This window comes from Ctenopharyngodon idella, chromosome 6 (genome assembly GCF_019924925.1).
Source record: "Ctenopharyngodon idella isolate HZGC_01 chromosome 6, HZGC01, whole genome shotgun sequence".
Classification (NCBI taxonomy): Eukaryota; Metazoa; Chordata; class Actinopteri; order Cypriniformes; family Xenocyprididae; genus Ctenopharyngodon; species Ctenopharyngodon idella.
Window position 1 is genome coordinate 20228606 of NC_067225.1, and position 27759 is coordinate 20256364.

At 36.7% G+C, this 27759-nt stretch overlaps 1 long non-coding RNA gene across 2 annotated transcripts in view; it reads left to right on the top strand.

Moving 5' to 3' along the window:
• Window positions 1-27759, top strand: part of LOC127513997 (uncharacterized) — a 51822-nt gene that overhangs the window by 15511 nt on the left and 8552 nt on the right. For both annotated transcript variants that reach the window (XR_007930542.1, XR_007930543.1), the window contains exons 2-4: window positions 9838-9982; window positions 10143-10610; window positions 14090-14244. This is a non-coding gene — a long non-coding RNA (uncharacterized LOC127513997). The remainder of the gene's footprint in view (window positions 1-9837; window positions 9983-10142; window positions 10611-14089; window positions 14245-27759) is intronic.

The window sequence follows — 27759 nt, forward strand, 5'->3', positions numbered from 1 at the left end:
ACAAAAAACAGGTCAGCCACATGAATAACCAAATATACTCACTTTATGTCCGCAACGCTCCTATTATCAATCACTTTTACTCTTGGGGATATATTAGTCATTATAAACTGCTAGTGATGATTATTATATATATATATATTGTTTTTATTTTTTTACATCAGAAGAATTGGTATCTGGAAAATGTTGCTGTTGCAAGTAAACCTCTACGTGTCACTACATCGAAGACTATTTCCGCATCACCCGTCTTGACAATCATTCCATACATGTATACGTTGCTAAAATTAGTCTGTTTTATCAGTGCCTACTTTTTGGAGGAGGATAGTAAAAAGTTCTTGTTTTCCTGTGGTGGCATCAGTCTTTCAGACAAAATTTCCTGCGACTCCACAGTAATTAATGGCATTTAAAACTCTTCTGTGGTCACATGAGCAAAGATGGCAGATTTCAAATTGCGTACTACATTGGGTTCCTGCAAAATCAGAACTATTTATCTCTAAATCAGAGCTATTATCCCCAGCTCTGTTTATCTTTGTTTTGTGGTGCAATGTGTGATTTTTGTATGGACACACATGGCTCAATCACCCAAAGATGGTAAAGCACTGACTTGTGTTGAGAGTGGAACTGTTGACTGTGAGTTGTTTCCCATTCCTAGTGGGATCATTTGTTTTATCTGGTGAAGGTCTTTGTTTCCCCAGTGCTAGCAGGACCAGATTAAGAGGTGCACACTGGATGGATGACTGCTGGCTGAATGAAAGATTGGCGTAGATGTCTGCTTATTTACTCTTTCAGACCTTTTCCTGTCACAGCAATAAACCCAGTGAAGGTATTACGTGTTTGTCGTTATGGTTTTTCCTTTGTTTTTGTATCTCAGCATTTCTCACCAGTAAATTTATTTGGATGGATGGATGTAAAAACACTTGGAATCGTATCTATGTGCAAAGAACAACTTGGTCTGACATCTGTTAAGTATACTGAGGCAGACCATTTTCATAGTTTTATCAACTTATTTTTGTTGAAGGTAGACCTGAATAGGTAGAAGGGAAGGTAGACCCCTATTGTAGAAGGTGAACCCTTTAAGATTTAAGTCTTATTTTCTATAATAATAATAATTTATGTTTATGTTTTTACTTCATGTAAATATCAAGTTGACATGGCTCAACTTACCCTTAATGCGGGGCAAGTTGGGCCACTGGACCAATTTTATTTGTATTTATGGCCCTGTGCTACTGTTGCTTTCTGGAAAGCAGAGATGGAGAGAGAGTGAAAGCCTGGTAGAAAAAGAGACCGGCAATTCAGAGGTGGTGCAGTTGCCACCAACATTGTGACAAGTGTGCAACAACTTCCCAGCCTTGTTTATTGCTGGACAGCAGCATGCCTTTAGGACGGAGAGGTCCGTGTTTTGGACAGGTCAGGGGGCAGGACTGTGCCAGATGAAATACTTCAAACAGCTTTAGATTGCCTGCTTTGACATACACATACACAGGGGTTAGGTCACTAAATAGATATTGATCCATGTAGCTACTTCTCGAGAAGCTGTTGTGTGTGACATCTGAGAAAGATAAAAATAAATTATGGTAAGGGTGATCTTTTCTCTCACCGTCTTGACTTGACCCTTGTAACCAGTCTAAGGCCTAAAGAGAAGGAGGGAATGATAAATTAAAAGAGTAGGAAATAAGGCATGTAATCAAAGAAAGTGATGTTGTAAATGTAATATTTGATTATTTTTTAACCCATATACACTTTAGTATATGGTTTTATTATTATTATTTTTATTATTATTATTATTAAGAAAATTGATTTTATTCAGCAAGAACACATTAAATTAATTAAAAATAAAGACAATTATACAAAATATTTTTATTTCAATGCTGTTCCTTCTAACTTACTGCTCATTAAAACATGTCACTGTCACGGTTTCCACACTTCATTAGGAAAACACAACAACTTTCATCTGTGATAATAAGAGCGATTTCTTGAGCACCAGATCAGCATGTTTGAAAGGTCATTTTACACTGAAGACTGGAGTAATGAAGCTTTATCATCACAGGGAAAAAAAATAAAAAAAAACTATATAAAAAAAGTTATATTTTTCATAATATTACTGTTTGACTGTATTTTTAATCAAATATATGCAGCCTTTTTACTTACTTGAGATTTATTTCCCAGAAGATGAATCAGTACATGTTCTGTCTGTACTTGTGGTCATTAGCCATCCACCGCACAACAGTCATCACTTATTCACATAAACAGACAATTCTTGTGACTCTGAGCTGGTGTCTAAATGAAAAGAGACCAGTTATATCATCCATCCCATGCCTATATGACAACCGGTTGCCATGATACGGAGCTTGCTGTAAACAGCAAACTTCGGGGCCGTTTACATGACACCGCTTTCAACTAAAAATCTTTTCTTGTAAACGTTCAACGGCCTGAAAACACAAACTTTTGAAAAGTTTTCAAAGTGCAAGATTTTGAAAACTATACAGTTATCCTCTCGGTATAAACTACAAAAAAGCGAATCTGTGAAAACGGTGACTTTGCACATGTGTATTACATGTTCAGTCTATAGGCATGTCGTTTTTCTTTGGCTGGCATGCAGTGCATAATACAGCATTTTTAGTCATTTTTGTGAATCCACGTGAACAGGGATTGTTTTGACAACGTTGTCGTCTGTACGCGAAAAATGCAAAGAAAACTTTTAGTACATTGTTGTTGTGTAAACGTACCCTTTGACTCCTGAGATGTGACTAGGGTCATTTTGACCCAGTAATGGCTATGTAAGAAGGGTTAATATTGTTTACTCTTTGTAATGTGCATTGGGAAATCCATATCTTCCTGCTTCTAAACACTTGGTCAGGTGTGAATAAGCTGCTGTTTCCTTATTAATAATAGCATGTTATTTAAAACACTGCCTTTAATTAGCTACTATAGGTCTATTTTGCGTTTAAGTTCTAAATAAGTTTAAATACTTTTCCATATAGTACGTTTCATTACTTTTTCATATAATTTTCCATATAAAACCATACTTTTTGGACTTTTACCTTACTGTATGGGACATGACAGTATTAATGGGTTGTATTTAATGGAAAGACCTTACAGTCCTGCCCAACCCTCTTGAGAAGATATGTTGCATGATGAGAAATTAAATTCTGGACATTTCAACCAAGGCGGTGCAGGAAGGAAATTACAGACAGCATGTTATAGGTCCCCATTAAGGTTATTTATTCTTTAGTTAGTAGTTCTTTCACATTTGATGGCATTTGGAATCTTAATCACGTGTTAAGTTGAGGCCATTTGTATGTTAATGGTTCAGTGGCATGCAGTTCATGGATGTGTGGATGAGCATCTTGGTTCGAACCGTCACACTGGGTCATTGACCGCAGGAGAGTGAGTAAGTGCAGCGTGGGTGTGTGATCTCACAAAGACCTATAGAGCTATCTGTCACCTCTCTACAGAGCTGCTGTTAACTCTTGTAAGTTATAGTTATCAGGAAATAGTTAGCAGAATATTGTGATTCTAATGACTTCCGTTGTCTTCTTAATTGAAGAAAACAGTTGCCATAAAAGAGTAAAAAGACAATTTGCCTGCTAGTAAACAGCAGGCAAAAACTCTTGACTGTAAATTTCCTAATTATATTATGTTTGTCTTGTTTCCAGTAAAAAAACCCCTCCCTGATACATTTATACTTAATAATATATATGGGGTGTAAGGGTACATGTAGCCTATTCGTCCCAGTTCGTCACGGTATGGATGTCACGTTTCAATGAATACAGTTAGTTCACAGGTGATCCACACTCCAATCCAGAAAGGGGCACTCGCAGTAATGCATTGTAGCCTAACCACTTTTAACCAGCATTAACCACCAATAAGCTCTTTGTTTTGTTATTTTCAACAAGAAAAAAGTGTCATCTTTCAAATTCTGTCCATTTTATCACGAAATTCAAACAATAAATGCTGTTTCGATGCTTTTTGATGAGATCACTCTATAGGCGCCTCAGTTCAAGTGGCAACGCGGAGCGCGAGTGAATGTGATCATCCCTTCCTCTTTACAAGTTACAGAATGAACATGAACATCTGAAGGTATATTGAAAGATACAGTACAACTTACTGAAACGTATCATATCTCATGTAATCGTTCAATTAGAGTTTCAACCGTGGAAAGATCAACAAAACCACTTGTAAACAATGTCTTGTAGCATTATATTTACCTCAGAAAAGCCATTCAGTGTTCACAGCTCGTTAGTTCAAGTGAGTGATGTCTTGATTATTTAATGTATGTTTAAATAAATCTGTTATGAAAGCCACTGTGTAAATTATTATATTTCAACAACGAATTAGAGAAACATAACTTTATAATTAGATATAGAAGTTAATGCAAAAACTTCCTTATGTGCAATTTACATGTTTACATACAATTTTTTTTTTTTTTTTTTAATATGTGAGTGTTGATGATTACATCTAAAAATAACTTGCAACTGAATTTAATAGTTTGGGCTCTGTTGTTAATTGTAACCTTTAATATTACAGTAATGTGCAAGTAAGGGCTCCCTATATAGTTTACAGCATTAGCAGAGATAGATTTTTTTTAATCCTTAAATAGATATATTATATAGATATAGATATAGATATAGATAGATATAATAATCATTTTACAATGTTATTATATTTCTGTGTTGTGATGCTAAACCTCTGAAACCAAATCATGCAAACTCAGGAGTGAAACGTTATTGCACACAGCACCTTGAAAAGAAAAGGTGGAAGCTGGGCATGTTTTGTACAAATGTTTAGCGTATTAGCATACACAACTGTAATTAAACCATAATTAGGGAGAAAAATTAGAGTCTGACGCAATGAGCCTCGGCATGCTTGCCTGTTTTTCGGCATCTTCTTGTTTATCTGGGGAATAGAGCTTATGAAATAAACATTACTGAGTGGTGAATTGTTATCATTACCTTGGAAAGCAAATAGGTGCTGTGCGATTAGGGGTGGGGGTGGGATGGAGGATGGGGGGGGGGTTACAGAGATGAAGAGGGAGCTGGAATAAATGAGTGTGAGAAATGAGAGTGGAAATTAGAGGGGGATTATAGTGTTGATGCTAATGAAGCAATTAAAGAGTAAAGCGCTTCACTCAGGTGCCTGTCCCACTGTCTTCTCACCACCTGATATCAGATCCTGCTTCACAGTTATGGTTTAATGGAGAAATTAGGGGAAACAAATGTGTCTATTAGGGAGCCACTTTTCACCTTCTTGCTCCACACTGCATTAGGAGTGAAAAAGAGATCCACAGACTCCTTTTAGATAGTGAAAAATAAGGTAAAAAATAAGGAAGGAAAAAAGGAGAATGAGACCAGGTCTTTGGTGCTGACCCGTCGGCTGTGGGGTAATGAAGACTCTCTCAAAGTCAACAGTTCAGAAACTCCTTTGTCCTCCTAAAAGAGTCTTTAATTTTTAACACAAACTTGCACTTAGGTATGCATGAACTTTGCTAAAATCCAAAGACATGTGTATAATAGGGGTGTAATGGATGGCGGCCACGCGCTCTGTCTAATGATGTCAGGTTTTTCCGCCGGGCCCCTGATTGAGGAGGGCCTAATGTAAATTTAATTTGGAGTGATGTATGGGGGGAGGGGGGCTACGAGATGGCCTTGTCGCGGCAGTATGGATGGGCGTGCGTGTGTATGTGTGAAGTAAAGGTTCAGTGAGGCCCAATGGACTCTTTTGGGAGCAGCTGGATCCTTGTTTCCCTGCCCTGTCAACAGAACCTCCTTAACCAGGATTGATAATGTTGGTCAGCTTGCTAATCCGCACAAACCCTCTATACGCAACGTTTACCCCGCACAATGTGGAGGGGAGGGACTGTTGCATTTGGTTACCAATGGGAGGGCAACGTTTTACTGCTATGAGGCAAATCGCTCCCTTTTATTCTGTTCCCAGGTCCCTCGTCTCTCCTCTGTCACTTTTCCTCCTCCTTTTCTTCACAAATGAACTGAGTGAATGCTAAGTCAATGTTTCAGTAATGCTTATTACCATCATTATTATTCCTTTTACAGGCCTCTGTTATATTCAGTGAACTCTGATTGTCTGGATTGTTTGTATTTATTTATTCAGATAAGAAGATTCTACAGTCTCATTAATGTAGACTCATTTGTAACACTGACTGAAATATGAATGAAATCTATTCAATTGTTTTAATGTCACATACACCAATACAAAATATGTAAATAGTATTTATAAAAAGAATTAATCCATTTATTTAATACTTTTTATTTATATTTATTTATAATAATTTATATAATTTATAAATTATTATAACAAATTTATTTCATAATTTTAAGTAAAACATCTTTAGATAAATTATATATATATATATATATATATATATATAAACAATAAATATATATAAAGCAAAATTGTGAAGAAAAGATGTTTTTAGAAATTACCTTAATTTTTTTTTTTTTTTCTTTTGTTTTAAGAAGCCTCTAAATTGTTTGATTTGGTTAAAAATAAAAACATTAATAATAATGGTTAATTAATATTAATAAAAATAATGCCAATACTTTTATCTAATATATATATATATATATATATATATATATATATATATATATATATATATATATATATATAGATTATTATAAATAAATATAAATTATTAAATAAATAGATTAATTCTTTTATAATCTATGTATTTAATATTTTATATATTATGTATTTATAATCATTTATATGATTTATAAATTATTAAAACAAATTTATTTCATAATTTTGTATAAGTAAAACATCTTCAGATAAATTACACACACACACACACACACACACACACACACACACACACACACACACACAAATAATTAATTATAAATTATATAAATAAATTATTAAATAAAATAATTAATTATTTTTATAATCTATTTATTTAATAATTTATATTTATATTTATTTATATTAATTTATAATATAAGTTATAAATTATTAAAACAAATTTATTTCATAATCATGAATAATCATTTCATCTACAGATATATATATATATATATATATATGTATATTAGATAAAAGTATTGCCATTATTTTTATTAATATTAATTAAACATTATTATTAATGTTTTTATTTTTAACCAAATCAAACAATTTAGAGGCTTCTTCTTAAAACAAAAGAAAAACTACTGAGGGGAAAAAAAAAGAAAAAAAAAAAATTAAGGTAATTTCTAAAACATTTTTTCTTCACAATTTTGCTTTATATATTGTTTAGATTTTTTTTTTTTTTATTGGAAAACAAGACAAAAATATATTGAACAAGTGTGTTTTTTACATTTGTTTCTCAGCAAACAAAAAATTCAACAGCATAAAAATACAGACAGATATTTTATGCTTTAGCCCCGTGCCTAAAACCATATATGCTGTGTCCTTCCATTTTCAATTTCTAATGACATCACTGTCACACCATTTCAGTGAACCTGTGAGATGGCAGTGAGCCCGGAGCTTTCACCCTCAGATTCCATTTTTATTATCCTTTGTGTTTAACTAAGCATTGAATGAACACTGAAGCTAATTCCAAATTCCCGTTGTCATCATCATTTTTAGCGAGAAGTCGAGTAATAGATGCTCAGAGGAGGCTCATAGCAGGCCAAAATGAATCGTGAACATTATTCATCAGTTGGAAAGGCAAGCGTCCCTAGATCCAATTATATATATTCATTAAGTGATAATGATATCATGGTCTTTTAACTGTGAAGAAAAGAGTGTAATTGAATAATAACAGTTGTATAGTCCCAAGGGAGAGGCCTTTCCTGTGCTCGAGGGACTGACCCCGCAGGGCGGAGGAGTGGAAGGGGGGATTGATGGAATTCTATTACCCTGCTGATAGATTTATTATGAAGAGCTGAGTGGACTTGCTGCTCCACTTTGTCACTCACACTAATCAGCCGCTGAGGGTCTGGAGTGAGGGATGAGAGCATGTGCGCACGTGTTCTGATTCTCCCGCTTCTGACAAAGACAAGGTTAGGAGAGGATGACAGACATGCTGTCGTCCCCCATCTCCCCTCCCCAGATTCGTCCTCTTGTCCCCTGGTCCTGTCACAAATGGGCCAGCTGAGCTTCTCGACCTCCTGGGCGAGCCCTCATTTGTTTATTAATGGTTGACATGTGAACCAGCATAAGGACATGTGTCACGTAAAGCAACAGTCAGCCGGCGAGACACTGTGTCGGGGAAGGACAATTTTTAAATGCTGGGGAAAAAGAGGAGACATACTCATTTAAGCATTGGGACAACAGAGCCATGGGGTGGTCATACACACATATACACACATAAACATATACACACATTCTTAAAACATTTTTCTTTTCAGTTGACATTTTGCCATTTCTTTTTTCTTTGTGTTAACATGCTGTGTGTGATCCCTGGTGCTGGATTTCGATTGATGGCAAAATCTCAAGCACTTCATTATCATGACAACTGCTTTTGAGAGGCCTTCCGAGTCTAATTTCTTTTGCCCAACTTGCACTCTTGAACAGATGAGGATAACACAACACCTCTTGAGGACTTAATGCTCAAGGCTCGGCAGATAATGATAATGATTAGTAGTGCTTATGTGCTTTATTTCAAGAGTGGTCCATATTGACACATCCTTGACAGTAGAATGAATGTCTACACGCTTCTGAAGACATCCCATTATGTCATTGTTCAACTGTAACCTAAACAAAAACATTTAACCATTGGCAGTTTTTGCGATTTTTATATTTTCCTCACAAGCAGGTTTTTTTTTTTTTTTTTTTAACCATAAAGTTAGTAGAACATTGCAAACAAACACTTACGACATTTATTCCAGTCTGTAAATGAAAATTTCCCTTAGTTGACCTTACTCAAAGGTGGTTTGTGCAAACTTTGTTTCCCTTTCAGCTGTATCTGTAAGACATTAGTGTGTGACTGTCTGTGTTTGATGTTTCATACAGTAATCAGTGACAGGCCTACCAACACCTCCCAGGAAAGTGAAGCCCATCTTTCAAAACCTCAGTTTAAACATTTGTTGCCTTTGATAAAAACATCATTTATTTTCCACTAGGGTTCAACTACACAAAGATAAATATTTTGAAGCTCTATAGGCATAAATAATTGATTTATGGTAAACAGTGAAAGCTATTCAGTCGGTTCACATGGACACTAAACTTTTTGTTATGAGACATGGTACAATTCAACAGTGTATAATAATGTTTATGCTGGCGGGATTGCAATTAATGTAGGAAACATGCAGTATATTTGCGTTGGCCCTTTGCAAAGGCTGGTTCTGGTTAATACACTATCGGTGCTCCAGTTGTTGTTTACTTACAACGAGGAAGAACTTTAAATGTGCTTAATCGCTGGTACTCAGACAGTAAATCAATCGGATCATTTCCCGTATTGACTTGATCTCACACAGTTGCTATTGACTAATATTGGTGAGTGGAATCTCACTACTAAAGAAATAATTTACAAATGTCCAAATCGACTTAAGACTTCATACTTCATTGTAATAATGCTGATATTTAAACTAGATGACTTCATGTACTTTTACTGATTGTGTAGCTGATCTGATGAAAGTGCCAAGTGTAACGCCAAGATGAATTCACTTTGTAATTTGTCCAGTGATTTACTGTATTTATATATCCTCTTCAATATAAAAATAAACTGACTCCTTCATCTTTGAGTTATCCTAAAGGCATATTTTGTTTCACCAAGGATGTCGGAGTTAAGTTTCATACCCAATATGTATTGGAGCATATAGAAATTAACACATATGGGATCTTTTTCACACTGGCTCTAGCTTGCACCTGGCTCAATTTTTACATCCTCTGTCTTCCCAGCTGAAGTGGATCGATACTAAAGAATGGCTGTGCCTCGATGGCATGTAATCATCTTGTTGGCTGCTTTGACACTGATCCTCCATTATAAGCCAATGAAGCATGCTGGACAGACGTTACATGGCGACTGTTCTCACTGCTGTCTGAGGTAAAAATAAGGCAATACTGGATTATGTTTTTTTAAGTTAAAGAAAAATTAACATGAACATTTAATCATTATTTAAATTTCATGTGAAAACATGATTTTGGACTCTAAATATGTTAGTGGTGAACACATACACCTCAAAAGTCTCTCTTGCTAACTGCAGGTGATGCTTTAAGTCTCATCAGAGCTGACAAGATTAGAGAACTGCTATCCCCATGGGTGCCTATCACTCTTCTGAACTCTCCAGGTTCATTCCTCCAGTCATTCTCCATGGAGCCTAAGTCCAGTGCTGCTCCAGCAAAATATAGAGCCCCTAACCTCACCTGAGGGAACAAGACCAAAGACACAGTAGTCTCAGTGTTTGGACCTCTGAGATTATCGCCTACTCTGACCCTTCTCACACCATGTCTGCCTGACCCCAGGAGTGCCTCCAACTTCTTCCAAACCTTTTAACCATACATAACCACCCATGTCCCTTCCATTCAATCTGGCTCTCCTCCTACAGGGCTCCATGCTGAAAATGCCACAGGACCAAGGATAGAGCCTTGTGGGACACCGTCTGGACCTGTCTGAGCACTGTCACGGCTGTTTGCTAGCTCCCTGCAGGCATGTTGGTGCTTGGATGAATGAGGTAATGAGATTTAAGCTCTCTAATGGGAGATCATTGGCGTGGGAGGGCTTGGAGAGCAATGTCTGGCTTACACTAAGCAGAAGTTAATGATGACAGTAACTAACCAATTGTAATTTAGTCATCAATCTCATTCCATCAGTGTTTTTGGACATGCATAAAAAACTACATCTTGTGCATGGACTAAAAGCCTTTAGTCAAAATAGGAAAAAAGTTCAATCAGGCCTTCTAATTTGATTGGACAAGTGGTTCAGAGATGGTTGATACAACCCGAATTCCGGAAATGTTAGGACGTTTTTTTTTAAATTTGAATAAAATGAAAGCTAAAAGACTTTCAAATCACATGAGCCAATATTTTATTCACAATAGAACATAAATAACATAACAAATGTTTAAACAGAGAAATTTTACACTTTTATCCACTAAATGAGCTCATTTCAAATTTGATGCCTGCTACAGGTCTCAAAAAAGTTGGCATGGGGGCAACAAATAGCTGAAAAAGCAAGACATTTTGAAAAGATTCAGCTGGGAGAACACCTAGCAACTAATTAAGTTAATTGATATCAGGTCTGTAACATGATTAGCTATAAAAGGGATGTCTTAAAGAGACAGAGTCTCTCAGAAGTAAAGATGGGCAGAGGCTCTCCAATCTGTGAAAGAGTGCGTAAAAAGATTGTGGAATACTTTAAAAACAATCTTCCTCAATGTCAAATTGCAAAAGCTCATCATCTACAGTGCATAACATCATCAAAAGATTCAGAGAAACTGGAGAAATCTCTGTGCGTAAGGGACAAGGCCGAAGACCTTTATTGGATGCCTGTGGTCTTCGGGCCCTCAGACGACACTGCATCACTCATCGGCATGATTGTGTCAATGACATTACTAAATGAGTCCAGGAATACTTCCAGAAACCACTGTCGGTAAACACAATCCGCCGTGCCATCTGCAGATGCCAACTAAAGCTCTACGTGAACATGGCCCAGAAGCGCAGTCGTGTCCTGTGGGCCAAGGCTCATTTAAAATAGACTGTTTTAAAGTGGAAAAGTGTTCTATGGTCAGACGAGTCCAAATTTGACATTCTTGTTGGAAATTACGGACGCCATGTCCTCCAGGCTAAAGAGGAGGGAGACCTTCCAGCGTGTTATCAGCATTCAGTTCAAAAGCCAGAATCTCTGATGGTATGTGGGTGCATACGGTATGGGCAGCTTGCATGTTTTGGAAGGCACTATGAATGCTGAAAGGTATATAAAGGTTTTAGAGCAACATATGCTCCCCTCCAGACGACGTGTATTTCAGCAGGACAATGCAAAACCACATACTGCAGCTATAACAACAGCATGGCTTCATCGTAGAAGAGTCTGGAAGCTGATTTGGCCTGCCTGCAGTCCAGATCTTTCACCTATAGAGAACATTTGGTGCATCATTAAACGAAAGATAACCACAAACTCTTCAGCAGCTGGAAACCTGTTTCAGGCAAGAATGGGACCAAATTCCAACACCAAAACTCCAGAAAGTCATAACCTCGATGCCCAGACGTCTTCACACTATTTTGAAAAGAAGAGGAGATGCTACACCATGGTAAACATGCCCCCGTCCCAACTATTTTGAGACCTCTAGCAGGCATCAAATTTGAAATGAGCTCATTTTGTGCATAAAATTGTAAAATTTCTCAGTTTAAACATTTGTTATGTTATCTATGTTCTATTGTGAATAAAATATTGGCTCATGTGATTTGAAAGTCTTTTAGTTTTCATTTTATTCAAATTTAAAAAACGGCCCAACATTTCCGGAATTTAGGTTGTATTTATTACAACACAACTGGAATGTTTTACTGTTTGTTTCATTCCATTTGTATGTTTGTGGCGTTCCAGGCAGGTTGCTAGTCTATGTGTTGCTTGACAGCATACAGTAGGGGTTTTGGTTAGACTAAACAACAATGAATAAAATAGCTGGTTATATAGTGTCAAAATGTAAAATAGGGGGCTATGGAGTTAAAGTTACGTTATGTATAAAAGTTGAGTACTGCAGGTCTTGCTTAATTGTTTCATCCCCTTCAATGACATCTCTCAGGTGCACAAGAGCAAATGGCAAACATTGCCATACATGCCTATCATTAAATCCTTTTATTCAGACGCCATTTGTCTTCAGCAGCAGCTCAACCTCCTTTTGACTCCTGCAAAGACATGAGCTACATTTCAATTGCAAGATGAGTGACACAGAAATATCTGGCTATCAGGATAAAGTAATGTATTCTCCAGATAAGTACCAGCCCTGAGGTGGGACCCCACTCTCGCCTCCCGAGACTGGTGGCATTGCTCCCTTCAGGTATAAGCAGTAACAGGCTTTAATGTCATTTAGCTGCAGGGTGGCCATCTCCTTATTGCCTCATGAATCCTTTTCCAAATGCCATAACATTTCCCGAAAAGCCCCCACTTTTTAAATCCAATAATTAGAAACGTCTATTTAAAGTTCACTGCTTCCGCACCGATATCAATTAAAAGCCATTTGAAGGTGATCAGTATCAATTGTCAACAAATTAAATCCGTGCAGTTAAGGTTGGCAAATGTAAGGAAACACATTCATCTTTTGAGGAAGGGCCCATGAATCATTAGGACTGTTCCTTTTTAACTGCTACTACGCAATATAAATTTCATTAGTGCTTTCAATGCTGGTGTTCCACACCAACAACAATCATGTGAATTGAGTAATTTAATTTTCTCTTCATTATAGTATGGACACTGTAGTTGCAACAAATTTGGTTTTGTTGGACAGAAATTAAGGTAATAATGGTAATGAAATAGTGGGAAAAATAAAACAATGTCCCTATTATTGAAGAGAATAAACAATAAATTCTCTCTGCGTGTTTTTTATATTTAAATGTTGTTGTTTTATTTTATTTCTTTTTTTGACATACTGAAAAGGAAGGAAATGTCTTGTTATACTTTAATACATTACTATGTCACTAGTTATTTCGTTAGAGAGCATCATTTCATTAAGGTTTGATAACGATCTGGACAGGAAGTTGATCATTTTCAAAAGGAAGCAAAAACCTTATTGTTAGGGATCCACCATCTGTTTTTCAAAAGCTTCTTTTAACATCCATCTTCTTGGGGCAACACAGTGGACTCATTGAAGGCTGATTAGAAGAATGATTGGCAATCAATTATGTATACCTATTGTAAATCATTACATTTTTCTCTGCTGACTGTTCGCTTGAATATTACATACCACATGAATCAAGTTATAGTTTGGCAAAAGATGAAATCCCAAAGCTTGGGATGACATTTGGAGCGGATATTCTGATAAAATTTTTGTCGTTGCTGCGGAGTCATGTTGATGTGAGGTCTGATTTAATTAGGAGTCCAGATGCTCTTGCCTCACATATTTGTTGTTCATTCAAGGAGCGACAGATTCACAGTGTGTCAATGAACGGTTTGGTGTTTTTCTAATTGATATTTTTTGCATGACTGTTCTCCCTTCAGTCCTGTCACATCTCCGGCTGAGGGTTCGCACAGAAGCACAGAAAGAGCAGCCTGAGGTGTCACCTCTAATAAAACATTTATATCCACGGGGAAAAGCATGTCCAGTGCCGGCGACCAGAGCAAACTCAGGATTGGCAGAGGGAGGTCCTTTTGAAGTAAGTGTTTTGAAGGCGGGAAGCAATGGTGTTCATTGTCTGGGAACATCTCCCCCCACCTACCACCTCCCATCCCACCGCATGGGGGTAAGCGTTAAAGTCTCACAGTGGTAGCAGTAACTTCAAAAGCCGTCCCATGAATGGAGCTATGTGACCCCTGCCCACTACCAGCAGCTAAATTGGTAGATAAAGAATCAGGGTAATTTGTATCGACTCAATAAGTTACTATGTGGCCAAACAGGAAGGTCATGACTTCATGCCGCAACCGTGGCCCCATGGCAACCGGACATCAATGTAACATCAGTTCTCAAAACACTCCCGTTTCAGTCTCGATACACTGTCAACAAGGAACGATTGTGCAAATAATATCAGGCCCAATAGCAGTATAGCAAGAGGGCAATGGGCAAAAGGAGGAAGTGGTGCTATTTTCTGGGCATTTGCATTTGTTTGTTTGAGAGAACAGCTTTCAGCATGAGATCATAGCCGGATGGACAGAGAAGGGGTGGGTGGGTGCAGTGGAGACAGATATGACCCTCTTCGCCCCTCATGGGAATGACAGGGAGCGGTATTCCCCCTCAGTCCCGCTCAGTTTGCTCAGCTCAACCAAAATTCTCTGAGCATTAAAATCAATGTTGCCATTGTTAGGCCAAACAGTGCATTCTGACCATAGCCAATGCAAAGAATTCCCGATGGTCCACTGGGACTTACAGATTCGATTATGAGAATGGCCAAGGTTGTCTTTCACCCCCTCTGAAGAATGGGCTTCCTTGTTCCTGGCTGGGACAATGGTGTTTCTAAGTGCCATGTGAAACTTGCTGAACTTTGTGCAATAATTCAAGCCTTTGATTCAACAAATGTTTTTGCGCCGTCCTCCACATCTGCAAATACCTCCACATTTTGTGTCTGCTAATGCTGAGAATAATGTGGCTCTGAGATTTTCTCACCCAGATAAGAAAAAGCATTTGAGAAATCGGTCTAGGGGAAGATGATAAAAGGCGCGGAAGAAAAAGTTAGGCACGTACATAAGTTTTGCTATTTGGCTTTTGTTGTTTGAATTAAAATAAAGGTTTCCTTCTTGGCTGTCACAATCTATTAGAGCCAGCAGAGAGCTGCTATCACTGTGCAGGCTGGCTCGTCCAGAACTGGGAGTGAAGCTGACGGTGTGTGGAAACTAACACGGGCACTGCGCTGTGACCGTGTCACCTGCAATCAGCGCCAGCACCCGGCCAGATTAATCATGACAGTAGGCAATATTTCCAACATTATTAGAAGAGAAACCTAATATTTTGGGACATCAGGGATCCGGGTTCTGGTGTCCATCAAAGTGAGAGCCTTCATTTTATGCTCCGTGGATGGGTAACCTCGGCACTTAACCCCTTTTAGATATTCCATCTCTCTCCTCTCCTGTCTTTCAAAGCTGAGCTCAGCCCACCTTGGAGAATAAGAGATGTCTGGCTACAGTTATGCATTCAGCCAACCCATAGTATCCACACCTATTATGCCACATTTCCGACAGCAAAATAAGTGATTGTAAAGTGATGTCCCCGCATGCCGAACACCTTGAAGGTGCTGGGCGACAGACCAAAGGGCTGCAGGAAGTGAAAACAAAAATGGCATCCGAGTGTATTGTATTATATCTAAATGAATTTAGGAGGAAGCTGTCTATGTGTAAACACCTTAAACAGGAAATGACATTCATCTTTGTCTTTGCATTTGCAGCGGTTTACAATAGCTGTTCAGCTTGTTAACATTATTTAATGCATTACGTATCATGGACTAACAATTAACAATACTTTTTATTAATCTAGGTTATTGCTAATTTCTTTATATACTAACACTTTGATTAATCTTAATGTATTATGAGCGAACATTAAAGGGTTAGTTCACCCTAAAATGAAAATTATGTCATTAATTACTCACCCTCATGTCGTTCCATACACATAAGACCTTCGTTCATCTTTGGAACACAAATTAAGGTATTTTTGATCAAATCCAATGGCTCAGTGAGGCCTCCATTGCCAGCAAGATCATTTCCTTTTTCAATGCCCAGAAAAGTACTAAAGACATATTTAAAACAGTTCATGTGACTACAGTTGTTCGACCTTAATATTATAAAGCGACGAGAATACGACTTTATTCAACAATATCTAGTGATAGGCGATTTCAAAACATTGCTTCATGAAGCTTCGAAGCTTTACGAATCTTTTGTTTCGAATCAGTGGTTCAGAGCTCCAAAATCACATTTCGGCACTTACGATTTCAGTAAACGAGGCTTCGTTACGTCATAAGTGTTTCGAAATTTCAATAGTTCAGGTGACTTTGGCAGTTTGATACACGCTCCGAACCACTGATTCGAAACAAAAGATTCGTAAAGCTTCGAAGCTTCATGAAGAAGTTTTTGAAATCGCTCATCACTAGATTGTTGAGGCATTATTTTGTTTTTTGTTTTTTTGGCGCAAAAAAAGTATTCTCATCGCTTTAAAATATTAAGGTTGAACCACTGTACTCACATGAACTGTTTTAAATATGTTTTTAGTACTTTTCTGGGCATTGAGAAAGGAAATGATCTTGCTGGCAATGCAGGCCTCACTGAGCCATCAGATTTCATCAAAAAGATCTTAATTTGTGTTCCGAAGATGAACGAAGGTCTTACAGGTGTGGAACGACATGAGGGTGAGTAATAAATGACATAATTTTCATTTTTGGGTGAACTAACCCTTTAATTATTATTATTATTTTAACCCACTGAACCTTATTGTGAAGCAAAAATTGGCATGCATTTAATATGTAACTTCATATTTAAATAATTAAATATTTATTAAAATAATCCCAATGTAGAAATAATTTTTATCTAGCTTGTTCTTGAGATTTGGCATTTTTATTTAATTGTCACTTTTTCAGTTTGTGCTTAATCTATAAGAGGTAATCTATTCATTGATCTGACTCTCACACAGCTCCGTGGCTGTTTTCTAGCCAGAACATGTTTGATTTGTCTGGCACAGGACGCTTTGTGCACCAACGTGTGACTGTTCATTAAGGAGACTTAGTGTGTGTAATACACCATAGCGTTTCCCCATTTATTTAATTTGTAAGGCTCTGACATCAATTGTTGAGCTTCGTTTGCCCAGTCGTGGCATCAGATGTCAGTGTTAATAAGGTAGTGGAGCTGTGTGTGTGTGTGTAATGATGTGACCGCATGTGTGCTGTGCAAGGTAAAGCTGTGAAAATGCTTAATTTCGACTTCAGTGTCTGAAAAGATCAGCAAGATTAAAGAACAGAGAGATAATACATAAAGACATTCATTGCAGGCTATTTTGCCTTTAGAAAAATGTGTTGAATGTAATATAATCTCCATTTCCTCAGACATTTGAACTGTATCTATATGTCTGGCAGACTTTTGCCTCTTGGGCCATTTCCCACATTCTTGCCTGGGTTTTAGGACAAGACATTTATTGACCAGCCTTTCTGGTCACATATTCTGTCCTTTTAGATTTCTATCGGTCTTTTATGCAGAACGGGCTCGCGTTTTAAAACTAAACCCCATTTGAATAAGGGTGGACAAAAGGATGGTCTAAATCAGACAGCAGCCTTCTATGTGCTGGAAAACATGACTTCACGACACATCCTCATCTCTGGCTTGGACTCTTTTATCATTCACATTTGTTGTAACCATAAGCGCGACTAGAATTTGATTAAAATGGACAAACACAATGGCAAAAGGTCTGTGGTGCACAGTGCAGACAAAATGGCATGACTCAGTTCTGAAACACAATTAAGAAGCTCTTTGTCACGGACAGAAAAACACCACGATGGTGTTGTCCTCTATGAGTTCAACCCACCCACTCACAGGTCCAAGCATAATTTATGTGACAATGATACCCATTATGCTCTTGTTATGGCAACTCGGGAAAGGATGTTCTAACAAATAAGATGGCAAGATTGTACCTTAAAAAGGAGGGAAAAGTGGGATAATTCTGTCGTTGAGGACTGATATATTTGTACCCACGCACTTTGAGTCACCTCACAAAAGATCCAGTGTTTTCTATTCTCAGCAGCTGGGCTTGAACAGAGTAACTTGGAATGCTTTGTAGGCTACGGAGGAGAATTTATTCTTTGTGGAGTTTCATGAAGTATGTTTTACCATACGCCTTTGCACGGGCTGTCAGACATTTGGAGTTGCAACAGGCTAAAGAAAGTTTGAATAGATTAGCAGAGTTATTGCAGATCTGCAGCCCACTAATGGTTTAATCAGTGGGATGCAAATAGAGACTTTGTCCTGACAGATCAGAAAGGTGAATGCTGGTTTATTGAGAAGCTCTGTATGCACAGCCTTAACTTCCACAGGGATAATTGATGCACTCTTTGCCTTGATTTTATTTTGTGGAAGTATTTTTGTTCGGACACTAATGCAATTACACATTTAATTTGAGATATTGAGTTTAAATGCATTAACTTGTGTGAATCCAAGATAATTTTATTTGGTTATATATATATATATATATATATATATATATATATATATATATATATATATATAAGTCAAACCAAAACTTATTCAGACACCTTCAACATTTTATTCATTAATACAGTTTATTCTCTATAGTTTAAGAAATGTAATAAAATATGACAAGATCTCAGAGTTAAACTGTGTCAGAAAAAATTAATCCTAATTATGTCAGATAACACTTAAGCAAAACATGGTCAGGTCAAAGTGTCTGAATAATTTTTAGTTTCAAATTTGTATCAGTTTTACTGGTAGTCCACTGTATGAAGAATTTTTGGGTATAATATGTCACGGTTTACTTTATTTTGCTATCCTCACTTACATAAATAAACTATAGTGTCCTGCACCCACTAGTAAAAATATATATATAAAATATCAAAAATGTCTGAATAATTTTTGGTTTGACTGTATATATAGGGCTATCAAACAATATTTAAGAAATATTTGCATGTATATACTGTGTATATTTTATATATAAATATAAAAAAAAAAAATCCTAAATATATACATGCATGTGTGTGTATTTATATATACATACACAGCAAAATCCCCCGAGTTAAATCAACTCTGCTTAGAGTACATATGGTCCCTCTCTAAATAGTGTGAAAGTAACACTGAAACAGAGTTAAAGTCAGTTGTATTTTTTTGTTTCTCTTTTCTTCAGTGATTATGCTTGTTAACAGCAGGTGTTCATCACTAATGCTCAATCATCACTTAATTAATCGCTTAATTATCTCATTAACTTTAACTCTGCTTCAGTGTTACTTTAACACTATTTAGAGAGGGACCATATGTACTCTAAGCAGAAATGATTTAACTCTGGGGATTTTGCTGTGTAGTAAATATACACAGTACACACATATTATGTAAACACAAACTTTTATTTTGGATGCGATTATTCGCGATTAATCATATTGAGACATATTGGTGACTCAATATAAAAACATATATTTACAATGCATTCCTCCTCATCTGCTCAACTATGATTTTTTTTTTTTTTTGCACACATTTGGGTAAAAGTTTTGAGTAAATGTTCCTTCTCTTTCCCCATATCTTTGGTGACTCACAGTTAAGAAGTAATTAGTAATTTCAGATTGAACTGTATTTTAAAAAGATATTTAGTCATTTTAGGAATGACTAAATATCCCCCCCCCCATCTTTATTTGTTTGTTTCTCTCTGAAATCCATGGAGGGTGAGGACTTTATTCAACCACCGAAGAAATGCAGCAGGCCTCTGCTTTCTTGGCAAAAACAGATGTCCTGCTTGGCTGGCAGTTTATTAGTTGAAATTCAGTGTAATGAAAGAGAGAGAGAGCAACAGTAACAACCCTCTGATTGAATAAAGCAAATACTTGAACACATAAGTGTGAAGCCTCAATCACTCTCCATCAAGTTGTGAAAAATGTTATCACTTATACTGTCTGCCATTCGCACCACTTTCTTCAAAAAGGCAAAGTTTGTGGTCAAATTTAAAATAATTACATTCCAGAGGAAAGAACCATACAGTGTCACATGCACTATACATCTGTGAATAATATTTCTGCTAAATTAATATTGAATATTGGTCATATGAGGATTCACATAGATTCTTGTTTGAATTGATTATGAAAATAGGCAAGCAATTTGATTAACTGCTCATATGACTACATATATGCAACTAGTCTTTTAGTCCAAATGTTTCACCTTGTGGTATATGGCTGAAAAATGGTTTAATTTCCCCCCAAAACCTGTTTTGATGATGAGCAGTACTTTTAATACAAAGCTACATACTCCCCCAAAAGTAAAACAGGCTATTTTCATCTTTGCTGTAGTAAAAGTTTGATGTAATTTTAGAAGTTTTGGGAAGTAAACTTTTGTTTAGAAGTTTAGAATTTTTTCACACACCAGAACCGTAATCATCTCTGTAATGAAATAAATATAATAATAAATTACCAGAACCTCCTAAGCAAAAAATGTTTGCATTCCCCTACCTTAATTGTATTGTTCCTCTAAAAATATATTATGTATTTACTGTCTTATTATATTCCCTTTAAGTCAACATAATAATAACAAAAACACAATAATGTATTCACTTCTTGGAAATAAACAACGATAATTGTTTGTGTCACAAGTATGAATTTTTGACTCCTGAAATGTAGTGTTTTCCACTGGTAAATATGATCTTTTTTTAGCATGGCATGTTGTATAAATTGTCTTGCCAATTATGAAATTGCATCCTTGTCTCGTCTCTAATTGGCTGTTAGCAGCTGCTTGAAATATGAAACAAAACAAGCCTGTTTTAAAGTTAAATGTGAAACTCAATTTACCAGTGCTCTGGTCTTTTCTACTATAAGACTGTGAGGCAGGGGGGGCTAATTTTTAATTGTCAAAAACAGAAATAAAGTTGTTAAGTGTTATTTTAAGAAAAGCAATGTGATTATCGTCATTCATGGTTCAGAAAAGTAGTGAAGACACCGTTAAAATAGTCAACGTGACTACAGTGGTTCAACCTTAATGTTATAAAGCGATGATAATATGATCTTTCCCCTGTCATTCTCATTCGCTGTTTACGTTCAGCGCTGCCAGGTTCTATGTCAGAACACCGACGCTGAACATAAACAGCGAATGAGAATGACAGGGGAGAGATGAAATTGTTGAATAAAGTCATTATTTTTGCGCACAAAAAGTATTCTCTTCGCTTCATAACATTAAGGTTGAACCACTGTAGTCACGTTGACTATTTTAACAATGTCTTTACTACTTTCTGGACCTTGAATGACAGTAATTACATTGCTTTCTAGGGATAAAAAAAAAAAAACGCCTTGGATTTCATCAAAAATATCTTAATTTGTGTTCTAAAGATGAACGAAGGTCTTACGGGTTTGGAACAACATGCAGGTGAGTATGCCTACTTAATGACAGAAATTTCATTTTTGGGTGAACTAACCCTTTAATACGAGTGCATATGATATGTGAATCCAGCAATACGCTTGCTGAAGGTAATGACTGAAAAGTAGTTCTACTAATAGTCTGCAGGCCTTGTACATAATTGACAAGTTGTGGTGTGAGAGAAGTCAGGATCTACAGAGAAAAGTCAAAGCAATCCAAATACGCGTACATAAAAGTACGGTAGTGATCACGTCAATAGGAAATCAAAGCCAAAACCCAGACATTTTAGGCCGGTTTTAAGGTTAAAAAAGAGCTGACTTTTTAGACAAAATTTGGATTGTTTGTCTATATGTATGTATGTATGTATGTGTGTGTGTATGTATGTGTGTGTGTATATATATATATATATATATATATATATATATATTGTATTTATTTATTTTATATTTATTTTTTCTGTCAATTTGCTTTAGTTCCAAAAGAAGCCAAACATTAACTTTGTGTAAAAGAGACCAGCTTGTAGCTGGTCTCAAGAGGCATACTAGCGACAAATGCTAGTGACTGCAGTCTTTAGCATCCTTGTTAGCACGGCCACCTCACATGCCAGAGACCCTGGGTTCGAATCTTGCTCGGGGCGGGGTGAGTAGAACTGGAGTGGTTACATTGGTGCCGTGACCCAGATGGGTGTGAGGTTTAGGGTAATGAGTGTAACGGAGGCAAGCTAGTAAGAGCTGTGCTGGTAAACATCACTCCCCTGGTCTCAAGGGGCACACTAGTGACAGACGCTAGTGACTGCGATCTTTAGCATCCTTGTTAGCGTGCCACCCTCCCATGCCAGAGATGCCAGTTCGAGTCCGGAGTAGGACCGGAGGGGTTACATTTACACGTGACCAAGCAATGCATAGACTGGAAAAGCAGTTTCCCCTCCCTGCTCAAAGCGTTCTGTACCTTGTTTTTATAGGTTTTACGTTTTCTTTCTCTCACTTCATACTCCTAGGTGAGAGTAGCCCTGCTTTGAGCGATCCCATTTTTCTGCGCTGTTGTACTAAAAATCAGCAATTTTTGATTGCTGCTCAAATTAGTGGAGCTATGGTACTGTTGAATAAGTGTATAACACAGTGTCTACACCGGACACGACTGTTGTCACATTGCGCCACAACAATTTGAGGCTGTCTCCACTTGACTCGACAAAGCGGCCATTGCAAATCCATTTGTACTTCATATCAGATGTAGCAATATTGCTAGAAGTATGTCAAAACGGGGCAGTCTTGCCATGCTGCATCCAGTGTAGACAGCATCTTTAATTATAATGGATTCTATTCTTTTGTGTTGTTGCATTGCTCCGCTCACGTCCGGTATAGACATTTTTAAGTGTTGTGTGAGTGCTGAGAGGGATCACAGCATTTTTATGACTTTATGTTATGCTAATGAGTACTTGTGAATACAGTCTCTGTGCAAATATTTACTGTATGCAAAACATGGAATATGAATTTTTTTTATATATATATATAAATAAAATCTATTGAAAGTAAAATATTATGTATTGCCCATTGTTTTTATTACTGGTCACACTGAAAGTGTGATTTCAATTTATAAATGCTCAAATCCAATTATTTCAGTCTGTGTATCATAAAAGCACTAAGAGAAACAATGATCTTTTGAAAGAGTGATTAAACAGGTCAGTACATGTGTCACAGTGATGCAGCTGTGGTGGTACACAAGGTAGACTTTACAGAAGGACTTTTGTTGAAACATTACTATATTATGCTAATGTGATAAGAGAGCACACAGATCTAACGTAAAGTTTCAAAACAGGTGGGCATCATACCTAAACTAATTAAATGTTTTTATAAAAAGGTCTGTTGACATGATGCAAAAATTTGTTGGATTGTTAATTAGACTTATGAAGATCAAACTTTTATAATATGTTTAATCTGAATAAGAAAGATTAAAGGGTTAGTTCTCCCAAAAATGAAATTTCTGTCATTAAGTACTCGTGTTGTTCCAAACCCAAAAGACCTTTGTTCATCTTCGGAACACAAATTAAGATATTTTTGATGAAATCTGAGAGGTTTTTTTAATCTTATTTTGTGTTCCAAAGATGAACAAAGGTTTACAGGTGTGCAACGACATGAGGGTGAGTAATTAATGACAGAATTTTCATTTTTTGGGTGAACTAACCCTTTAATGAAACCGGTATATGATAAGTTTTGGTATTGTGACATGCTTTTATGGCCTTAAATAGGTGGGAACAAACTCTGGAAAGGTCACTCCACTGACTTTTATCCTGCCTCACCAAAATATCATTCAAAATCTTTGTAATATTCCGCAAAACAAAAAGACTTTTTCCCACTGAAAATGTCTGAGCTGCTTTGTTTCCATACAATAAAACTGATTTTTAATGTCAGTATAAAAATAACCATTGAAGTGTTGTCAGTTTTACTTGTGCACCATATTCTTCAAGTTTTCTAAAGTTTTGTTCCTAAAAGAAAAAAAAAAAGTAAAATAAAATAAAAATAATAAATAGTAAAATTGTATGGTGACTTGGAATATGCATGAGTCAAATGGAATGCTGTTATAGTGCTTACTTTGCCATTTTTGATAAAATTATTGTAATTTGTACATTTTCTTTGTTACCTTTTTGTTTTGTTGTGGAATGTTAGGGGATTAAAATATATGATATATTATATAATTCAATTATATAATTCAAAATCTGGGTAAAACACCTGTGAAATTCAAATATAACAGTTTAAGTTTGCCAAACGTATGATGGGATCCTCCAAAACTGAGGGCAGAATGTGAAAAGAGTGACATTTTGGTTGTGCAGGATAAAAGAACCATGCAAAATATACTATAGTTTTAGTCTCTGCTTCACTGCTGTGGCCTTCTCTAATCCTAAGGGAGCCCTTAAGGATCTAATTTTCTAGTTAAAAATTCACCAAACAATGGCAGCTGTGCGGTCTTGATTTACCGTTTCTACCTTCATCCTGTCTCAATCAAAGAGCAGAAAAATAGTCTGAGATCCCTCTCTAACTACCCCCCTTTTCCCACAAACAGTTGATACAACGTGATGAGAGATTTTTAAAAAGCATCCTTTGTTTGTGTCCTGGTGTGCTTTAGAATCCTTTAATTAGGGAAAGTCATAGTGCCATCAGAGGATAGCAGCCCTGTAGGCTCATCGTGTATATTTGTTTTCACAGTGCTAGAGAGAAGTGATTGAGTTTTAATGGTCGGGGCCTGTGCTGTGCTTACCAATGCTCTAGCGCAAACTTCATTTTTATTACCTTGCGGAAAATATTTGCTCATTGCTTTCCTGTTTTGTTCTTTCTCAGCTTTGATCTCTCAGGGTAAACCAAAAGCCTTTGACTACATAACACTTGTATGATTATAGAATATGTAGAATATGTAGACTGTTCAAAATGTAACCATGAACAGTACTTTAATGATTCCCGAAAGGGTAAAGCTGCAGGAAAGGAATGAGATGACCAGCACAACTACAATTTAGTCAGTCGGATTAATGCTAGACTGACACCCTTAGATGTAGGGTTAAAGTTGATGCCACCTCAGGGTGAAAAAAGAGAGTTATTGATGCCAGTTCTCCTCTGATGCCCCAGGGTTCAGTCTCTTGGTCCCACACAAGCACACAAAAGCATCTCTGTGCGAAATAGTCTCAACTACACATCTGGGGGTGAAGGGGCAGGTTGGACTGCATTTAATTGCTTTGTGAATCACTTGTCTGGATTCATGAAAACATAGGATGTTCATAGACTGTGCATTCTGAACTCAATTAATTTACATAATGAGCACAATCAAAACTGTACATAAGCGGTTAAAACAATTTCTTAAATCAGGTCTTAATGTCCAGCAGACCTTTGTGAAGCCAGTGCATTTTTAATACCATCCTCAGTCATCTCACTGCAGCCACTATTTTGGCCACTTCTGCTGTATAAAGTCATCCAGTCTCCAGTCGTTAGAGAAAGCGAAATTACATTACTGCTTTACTAATGTTTAATTACATTAATGTGCAATATCAGTCGTTAACGGCCATTAATTATAAATGAAGATGTAATGACGGCCATTAATATTTAATTAAAGAGCAATCAAGTGTTATTTGGCAGTGTTACAAAACTAGACACTAATAAAAGAAAGAATGTTCTCAGCCTGACAAGACAATGGCCAGTGTGCCATCATATATCGCAGAAACTGAATGAGAAGGGCATGGATACATTTTCACAACCTTTTAGAGGTGAAGTCACCAGCTGATGAGCTTGGCTAATGTTTATGGCCAATGATTTTGATAAAGTGATTAAATTGTATTAAATGCTTATGCTCACTGAAAAGTGAAAATTCTGTATGCATCAAACCTGTATGCATTTTGAAAAATGTTGTGTGTGTGTCAAAATGTCCCCACAAAGATGGCAATATCTAAAATCCTTGCCTTTGTGAGGACATTTTTTGGTCCTCATGAACAAAACAGTTGAACAAAAAATTACTCACCCTCATGTCGTTCCACACCCGTAAGACCTTTGTTCATCTTTGGAACACAAATTAAGATATTGTTGATAAAATCCGATGGCTCAGTGAGGCATCCATTGCCAGCAAGATAATCAACACTGTCAAATACCCAGAAAGCTACTAAAGACATTTTTAAAACAGTTCATGTGACTACAGTGGTTCAACCTTAATGTTACGAAGCGACGAGAATACTTTTTGTGTGGCAAAAAACAAAATAGCGACTTTATTCAACAATCTAGTGATGGGCGATTTCAAAACACTGCTTCATGAAGCTTCGAAGCTTTACGAATCTTTTGTTTCGAATCGGTGGTTCGGAGCAAGTATCAAACTGCCAAAGTCACAGCCCCCAGTGGTGAACCATTGAAATTTCAAAACACTTATGATGTAACAAAGCCTCCTTTACTGAAATCACATGACTTTGGCAGTTTGATACGCGCTCCGAACCACTGATTCAAAACAAAAGATTCGTAAAGCTTCGAAGCTTCGTGAAGCAGTGTTTTGAAATTGCCCATCAGATATTGTTGAATAAAGTCGTTATTTTGTTTTTTTGGTGTGCAAAAAGTATTCTCGTCACTTCATAACATTAAGGTTGAACCACTGTAGTCACATGAACTGTTTTAAATATGTCTTTAGTAGCTTTCTGGGCATTGAAAGTGTTAATTATCTTGCTGGCAATAGAGGCCTCACTGAGCCATTGGACTTTATCAAAAATATTCTAATTTGTGTTCTGAAGATGAACAAAGGTCTTACGGGTGTGGAACGACATGAGGGTGAGTAATTAATGACAGAATTTTCATTTTTGGGTGAACTAACCCTTTAAGGTTAGAGGATAGAATATATACAGTTTGTACAGTATAAACACCATTATGTCTATGGAAAGTCCCCATAAAACATGAAAACCCAACATCTATCCATCCAAGATTAAAATATATAAAATCTATGGTAGCTGCCAGCAAACTATATATTTATATTAAATAAATAAAATGTTTTTCATTTATATACTGTATCAAGCAAACTTTTATGAAAGATTTTAGCTTTAAGTGTTGTATTTCCTGCTTTTTGTGTTGTATATTTACAATTTTTGCCACATGATTTGATTTTTTTTTTTTTTTAACTGTGGTTCAAGTGTCCAAATACTTTGTGGGGCCACCGTATTTCACAATAATTCACATAACAACAAAGCAAAGCTTTGAAAACTGCAAAAAATTGCAAAAAGAACCAGAAGCAGGCTGTAGATGGATTCAAATTCTCAAAGACAAATCCTTTTTATTGCTGTGCGTAAACAAAGAGCAGAAATCAAAATGCAGTGGGCTGTTTTAGAGACACAATTGAAGCCTGTTTGCTGTTGAGTTCGGGCCATGCTATTCTCATAGTTTGCCTTGTGGCCTAGACTGTTGTGATGAAGAACACCCATGCAGCTCTATTGAGATGGTAAGCACTGCTTGTTTACTCAAGTTTTCCTTTTTTCCACATCCACAGTTACCAGTTAGCAAAACAAAAGGGCCTATGAGGCAGTCATTTGTCGAGTGGGCTCGCAAGCACACTGTTCGAGTGGAGGAGGCCGGTTTTTGGTACGGCACATGTTTGTTAAGGTGGGTGTCACCATTGTTTTAACCCAGGACACCCTC